This window comes from Gallus gallus, chromosome 2 (genome assembly GCF_016699485.2).
Source record: "Gallus gallus isolate bGalGal1 chromosome 2, bGalGal1.mat.broiler.GRCg7b, whole genome shotgun sequence".
In the NCBI taxonomy this organism is placed as follows: Eukaryota; Metazoa; Chordata; class Aves; order Galliformes; family Phasianidae; genus Gallus; species Gallus gallus.
This window is the reverse complement of record NC_052533.1, coordinates 75,664,914-75,672,822: the sequence shown is the minus strand read 5'-3', so window position 1 is coordinate 75,672,822 and position 7,909 is coordinate 75,664,914.

Here is a 7,909-nt window from a genome sequence, read left to right as displayed (position 1 = left end):
GAGAAATGTGAAACAGATGAAAAAGCTGTAAAACAGAGATGAGGTACAATGGCTGATCTCATGATAACTTCAGAATTTGTCAGTGCCATGAAGTGAATGTGTTATTCTGTGGCTGTAGAAGAAAGCATAAATGTGAAACAGCTTTTCTATTTTTTCTCTATTCAGTTAATGAGAATTTGACCAGGGTCTATTCATTTCATGTTATACTGACCTGCTATTTTCTCTGATTTTGGGAAACTATTGAGACATTTTGTATAATGCCTTTTGCAATACAAAGCGTACATCTAGTTTAGCACCTAGTTGAGTCATTGCATCCCTCATGGCAATGTAGTTCATAGAATCATAGAATCATAGAATGGCCTGGGTTGAAAAGGACCACAATGATCATCTATTTTCAACCCCCTGCTATGTGCAGGGTCGCCAACCACCAGACCAGACTGCCCAGAGCCACAACCAGCCTGGCCTTGAATGCCTCCAGGGATGGGGCATCCACAACCTCCTTGGGCAACCTGTTCCAGTGCGTCACCACCCTCTGTGTGAAAAACTTCCTCCTAATATCTAACCTAAACCTCCTGTCTCAGTTTAAAACCATTCCCTCTTGTCCTATCACTATCAACCCATGTAAACAGCCATATTCCCTCTTGTTTATATGCTCCCTTCAAGTACTGGAAGGCCACAGTGATGTCTCCCCAGAGCCTTCTCTTCTCCAAGCTAAACAAGCCCAGTTCCCTCAACCTTTCCTCACAGGAGAGGTGCTCCAGTCCTCTGATCATCTCAGTGGCCCTCCTCTGAACCCACTCGAAGGGCTCCACGTCCTTCATGTACTGGGGGCCCCAGGCCTGGACGCAGTATTCCAGATGTTGCTGTACTCCAGTAGTTGCTGCTTTGCACTGAAGCAGATGAGTTTCCTGCTTTGCCCACACCTCATTCCCTCTGCCTTTGGCTCAGCATGCTCTCTGCAGAACTCCCATGGGAAGACCTCCTTCTGCACTGCAGCATGTCAGAGATCAGCCCCTCTCTCCCTCCTCCCGAGGGCAGGCAGAAGGGCTTCATTACCTAAGGGGATGATGGGAATGGAGGACTTCAGCCTCCCTGTTTTACTCCTCTTTGTAGCCATGGGAAAGAAAGAAAGCTCTACAATCTTCAGGGATTTATGGGGGAGCTCTCGGTCTCAAATATTTCCCTGTCCAGGCAAGAAGAGAACATGCAGATAAAAGGTGTGATGGTAAAACCCACATTTCCCTCTGTTAATAACATTTATATTCCTAGCATTGTGACCTTCTCTTTGCCATTTTGCCTTCTTCCTATTACTCCCCCTGCCAGCTTTGAACCACACAGCCAATCTATTTCAGAAGCTGGGCTTTGGCATTTCATTGAGTGTGTGCCACAGCTGGAATCGCAGCTTCTGCCAACATTTCACTGGCTCAATTACTGTTGCAAAATGACTGGAGCCACATTAGGTCAACTGATCCAATCCAGTTATCAGGGTGCTATATTCAGTTTTGAGAGAACCAAGACCAGTTATTACAAAATATATTGTAATGGGGACTTCTGAATTGCTTACAGGTGGTTCAGTGATATCCAAACTAACAAAAGGAGTTGCCATGAGGAACATCTTAAAATGGGGAGATCGTCGCTTAAAAGATAATTAAAATTATTAGCAAAATACGGTTTTCAAAGTATATTGCTTTCAGCAGTGCTTTTTCCTAGCTCTGTTTATTTGCACTGCAAGGCGTAAAGAGAAATAAATACCCTAAAACAAAGGTCCATCTACAACTTCATAAAAAACAATGAATGTGAAAAAAACAGTAACCTCAGCTCTAAGTTTTTTTGTGTGTGTGTGTGTTGTTTAAAGCCCTACATAAATCAGGAGGAGGCCCACAAAGGGAAGACTGTTTGGTTTCAGGGACTGGTCTTGATTTTCTGCTAAGGATAATCAAGATCAGGAATCCATCTCTAATTAAAGGCAAACAAAAAATATGCAGGATTTTCACATACATTCTTTTCATACTCATAGTTTAACGTGTTATGTATACTGTACTCTTTTCCTTTAATTCAGCTCTCAAATTATGTGCAGACAGCTTCAGCTGCAGGGAAAGGTGGGAGTATGTAGGATATCTAGAATTTAACTGTTTCACTCCTACTACTAAAAGACCCTTTTCTTTATCAGAGGTATTTGGTAGAAACGTGGATTTAATTTTCAACAGAAAATCTCAGTGGTTCTGTGTGATTCTGGTTTTGTTGGCTATTTGTTTTGGTTTGGGGTTGGTTTTCTTAATTTGTTTTTAATGAGTAGATCCTAGTGAAAATGTTGGTCTGACTTCTTTGAAGAAATATATGCTTGTAGTTTCTATAAACACAGTGCTTTTTCCTTGTCTGCTTCTGTTGTAGTTTGGGTTCTCTTTCCAGTGATTTTTCCATGGAAATGTCATTCAAGTGAGTGAAATTTAAGCAGGATGTGGGTTTTGTCACTTTGACTGTTAACGTAGTTTCCCAGATGCAAGTTTTTCATTTAGAAATTAATATCGGCAGATTGGGTATTACAGTAAACTGAACAAGCCTGAGCGTGCGGTAGGACCGCATCATTTTGCATGGCAATGTTCAAGTTCTCCTCTCTCCCTGCACGGCACAGTCTGGGGTTGATTTACATAAATTCTTAGATTTCTCGCAGCAGCACCCCATAAGTTGAACTATTCCTCATTCTTTTGGCTCCCGTTCTGAGACACATTGCTGACACTTCCATCACTGAGTCAGTATAGCCCGATCAGTCAATGTCTGATGTTTAGTTTTTAATAGAGGAAAAGGTTTCTGATGATAGATGTGGTTGCATTTAATTCTGTAGCAGTAAGATGGATGAACAATAAAGTTTGGCTGAGATAGTTCCACTCTGAGATCCTCTTCACCTAACACCCAGAGAACACTTACTCGCACAGCTTGACTTGGTCTACTAAATGTGCTTTCCATGACTGAAGGTCTGTGTGTTGAACTGGATGCTGAGAGCCAGCACAGCCTTCATGAGGCCAGTTGTCCAGAGTGCTTTAAATCTTAAGCTCTGAGGAGAGGCATGACTCGGGGTAATTCCTACTTAAGCTGAAGATTCAGCATCTCCAGCGAAGCAGCTTCTCAGAAAACAAACAAGAAAACATTAAGAACAATTTTCTCAAGCAAAAGAGTGAATGTCCTTCTCCTTCCCTCTATGAGGAGCATTTTTTCATAATAACATGTTATTTCCATGGGCCACTGATGCACTAATTTGAGGCATTCTGTAAATCATTTAAACTGATGTGCGCATTTGGGAGTATGTATATTTAACAAGTTTGTTTAAAAAAATAAAAAACATGGTTCACTTGGTGAGTCAGCAGTGGATCCTTGGCACTGCTTTGCTTCTTCTGCTCATACAGACTCACCATTTGCTCCTCTGAAAAAAAGTGCACAGTGAGAGAAGGCTGAAAATGGAGAACTGGCAGCTAGAATGATGATAATTCATAAGCACGGTGCTGCAGAAGGGAGTTTGTAGGATAGAATAAATCACTCATTCTTCGTGAAATGCAATGGAATTGCACCTCCTCCATGAGGAGACCAAGAGCCCTTTGCTTTCTGGCTGTCCCCAGCCCTGCAACACCACAGCACACACCTACTGGTGCTCAGGTTCACTGAGTTACTGCCACTCACAGCACTGCCTGTGTTCTGTGCTGACAGCCCATGACCAACCCCATGGGTGGGAGTTGACTTTCTTATAGAGTGGCTCCTGGACTGCCACAGTGATGGCAGAGCCGGGTGGTGGAGGCACAGGGGGGTCCTCATGGGTAACTCGGCCTGCATGTGTGTGCTCACCTGTGGACCTAAAGCTGGCCGGGAACAAGCCAACAGAGTGACGTGCTGCCAGCCTTACTGAGAATACTGACTCTGACTGGCTTTTTGGAGTAGCATTTTGTAGCCAGTGTTTTTGACTGCAGTATTCAGCAATAAGGAATTAAATTGGCAAGCGGCTAGAATTGAGATCCTCAAGTAGCTTTGCTTTAAATTGACTCTAAGGAAGTTTCTGGTTTACATACACGAGGGGAAAAAAAAGCTTTTTATTACTAACGTTACAGTTTTTCACATAAAGAATCCCATTAATGTGCCATGCTTGTTCCTGTCTTCCATGCCCAACGACCCTGGGTATCCCAGTGCCATTGTGCCAGGTGCTGGGTTTGGGCACGCAGGCCCTCATGTGCAACCTGCAGCCACTCGGTGTGAGGGAGGCAGCTCGTCTGCCCACAGCGCTCCCAGGGCTCCTTACTGCTAGTTGCCTCATTTGGCCAATTTGCTCGGGTAACTGGGATCACAGTTTAGCCTTAAGTATGCAATCAGTCAAAAGCTGCCAACCATTTCCATATAAGAAAGAAGCAGTTATGTATGAGCTCTGTACTCCTGAGGGCAGGCAAACTTGGTGTTCTGGACACAAGCACGCACAGGATGCACATTGTCCTCCACAGCGGGTCTGCATTCTCCAACCTGCCTTTCACTGAAGTGTAAGAAGGAAAGAAAAAGTTGTGGCACTTTCAAACTCTGTAAAGTTTCAGCCTGTGGATGAAGTAAAGAAAAAATAAAAGTGAAATGCGTGCAATTTTGAGTCATCTGCTAACTGACTATAAATCTACAACAGCCAATTTATCACTTCCTCCAGGACTGCAGCAATTTAAGCAGGCAAGGGAGTGCAGCTGCCTGTGCCTGTTGCAGAGCCTGTAGACAAGTCAAGAGCTGGATGTAAATCAACAATGTCAGGCTGCTGCATAAGGGCAGAGCCCACGTTTGGGGACAAGAGGGAGCACTGCCTGTGTGAGAGGGTCCTGTTGTGGAAAGGTGTTCACTTGGGTGCTCAGGGGAAACCTTATTGCTCTCTACAACTACCTGAAAGGAGGTGGTAGCAAGGCAGAGTTTGGTATCTTTTGCCAGGTAACCAGTGACAGAACAAGAGGTAATGGCTTGAGGGTGTGTGTGTGGGGGGGGTGGTTCATGTTGGATATTAGGAGAAATTTATTCTCAGAAAGAGTGGTGAGGCATTGGCACAGGCTGCCCAGGGAGGTGGTGGAGTCACCAATGCTAGAGGTGTTCAAGAAATGTATGGATGTGGCACTGAGGGACACGGTTAGTGGGCATGGTGGGGATAGGTGGATGATATGATGATCTTAGTGGTCATTTCTATCCTAAATGATTCTATGGTTCTAGCTGCTGCACTTTAGGACACTTAAAGACTAAGACCACTGGGAAGGATGAGGAGGACTCTTAACGTTTCTCACAAGGAAGGACTAAATGAAGTGGATTTGTTTCATCTCAAAAGTGAGAAGAGTGAGGGGAGGTCTGTTAACTGGGCTCAGATACATGTCTGCAGTGAATGCAGCAAAGTGCAGCAACGAAGGTTCAAGTTTGATATTTGGAAAAACTTTCTCTTGACAAGTGTATGGACATCCTGGAGAAGTTGTTTTTATCATGTAAATTCCTTGCTACTGGATAGATAAGCAGGGTCAGAAACAGTTTACATATTCCCTGCCTTTTGAAGGTGGTCTTCTGAGTTGGTTAACAGCCTTAGGTTTTCTGTCGGGAGACAATTTAAGTTTCTTTTCCTATATCTGAATAATACAGAAAGTTATGGGTTTTTCTTCTTTTTTTTTTTTTCTTTTCTTTTTTTTCCCCCCAAACCTGGTAGTGAAATATTAAGCTGTATTAAATACACTTTGCGTATTTTATGTGGTTGACTGCCGCGGCTCAGTAGGTCAGACTGGTGGTTGGACTTGATGATCTTGAAGGTCTTTTCCAACCCAGATGATTCTATGATTGTATAATGCAATGGAGTTGCCTAAAAACAATGTATCTATTTAAACAAACAGTCCCACTGTGACTTGTTAACTGGGTAATGCTGTTTTATGAGAAGTTCTTAATTTTAGAAGAATTTTGTATTTTATCTAAAGACAAATTTTTAACATATTCAAAAAGGCTTGGAACAGACAGCTCCAAGAAGTACGTCTCTTGGTGCAGGGATAGCTTTTCAGGGCACGACAGTCCTGAGATAGCTTGAGAGATCAGTCACTTTGCCCCCACCAACCTGTCTGTACTTACAGAGAGCACTCGACATACAAGTCTGAACATTTACAGTCCCTCGTGCTTTTCTAATTGTTTCAATTCAGACATGTGCTTTTATTTTTCAAGGCAAAAGAGCACACATACATCCAATTAGTAAGGATGCAATAATAAAGCTGAATCTCACTGCTCCAATACACATGGGCTACGAGTGTGCAAGGTTAGGAGTTCTGGGGTGCTTCGAGAGCACTGATTTACAAAACAGCAGGGGCCTCGCTGTAGGCTGATAACTCAGGGTGCCAGGTCAGTGGTGAGATATCTTCTTTAAGTGTTAGCCAAAATTTGTTGGCAGGCAGTAGAGAAGTGGATAGAGGATTCGAAGGTCAGATGTTGTTCCAAGTTTGTCACAAGAGTGCATTAGGGAACGACACTGTGGGGGTGGACGGAGCTGAGACACCAGATTTAAGCAGGAGACTGGTGCCTGATACCGCCATCTTTGCAGACAGGAGTGTGGATAAAAGGACACGAAACTATGATGCTGTTTTTCTTCAAGCTTCTGAAATAATGAAATAACTGTAGGGCTGCCCATAATATATCAGTGCTAATGCAGCTGTGTTCAGTACAGAAGACCTGATGGCATACTTCAGTTGTTCTGAGGTGTGTCTGCTGAATGTCACATACATTCCTGGTGGAATCTACTTAAAAGTGGGAAAGATATTAACAGCCTGAGCAGAAAGACATAAATACTGTAAAAGCTCTGCATAATCAGGCCAGTGGGCCATCTCATCTGGTAGATTTTCTCTTCAGCAGCATGAAGAAATATAGTTGCTGTTTAGTCAGACCATGCAAACGTGGTCACATCCTCTGGTCTGTTGCCCTTGTATTGCCCCACTGTAGGATGGCTTGCAGATGTTGAAGGGTGCACTCCGTTCTGTTTTCTTACTGTTTATGGACCTACTATCCACAGCTTTGTGTGATCCTTTCTGAAGCTGCTGATGCTGTGGATCTCCACAATCGCCCATGGCAGAAAGTTCCACAACATTTATATGAGGTGTAGTGAGATTTTTCATGAGAGGGACCCCTGAGCCTGACTTTCTGATTTTCTTTCTAGAAAGTTTCTGTTCTTGAACCTTAGTCACTTCAGAATAACATCTTTGTAACCTGGAGCCAAGGGTGGAGTTTTCCCTCTGTCCCTTATTTGCACTTATTGATACACTTTCTGCTGGCTACTGATGGCTCTGCATGAAGACAAACACATCATCTCAGCCTTTCATCCACTTTCTTCCACATGGTGTACCTTAAGATGGTGTCCATATTTCACCACGTAGTAACAAAATGAGCCAAGATGTTAATGACACCGGTGCTCTCCCATCTCTGTGGCAGGAGAAGCTGCTGGTGAAGCAACTCCATAGCTCCTTGTGGCTCTCCCACATCCTCTTTGCAGAAGGTTCTGAGCACATGGAGGCTTCTGCTGATAAACGGTGAGTACAGCTCATAACTTCCAGTGATTTCCAGGTAGCTCTTGAATGTTCACAGTTGATTTTTCTTCCCCTACGGGTGGACTGACTCAGAAATGCGCTCTGCAGCCATTCCGCCACGTTGAATTTTCTACCAAAGGAGAGAAAGAAATGGAAAAAGCCTTTCACCTTGTTAACAGAGCAAATTGAATTTTCTGTGGCTGGCAGAATTACATCTTCTCGGTGTCATTTTTACAATACCTTTCTGACTCTAACCGTACTGTAAACTATGTCCAGAGGTGTGATTTCAAAGCTCACATCTGGAGCTTCTATGCATTCACTTTATTAAATTTGAGAGCGGTGATGGTAGCTGACCAAGTACTACTGTTGCC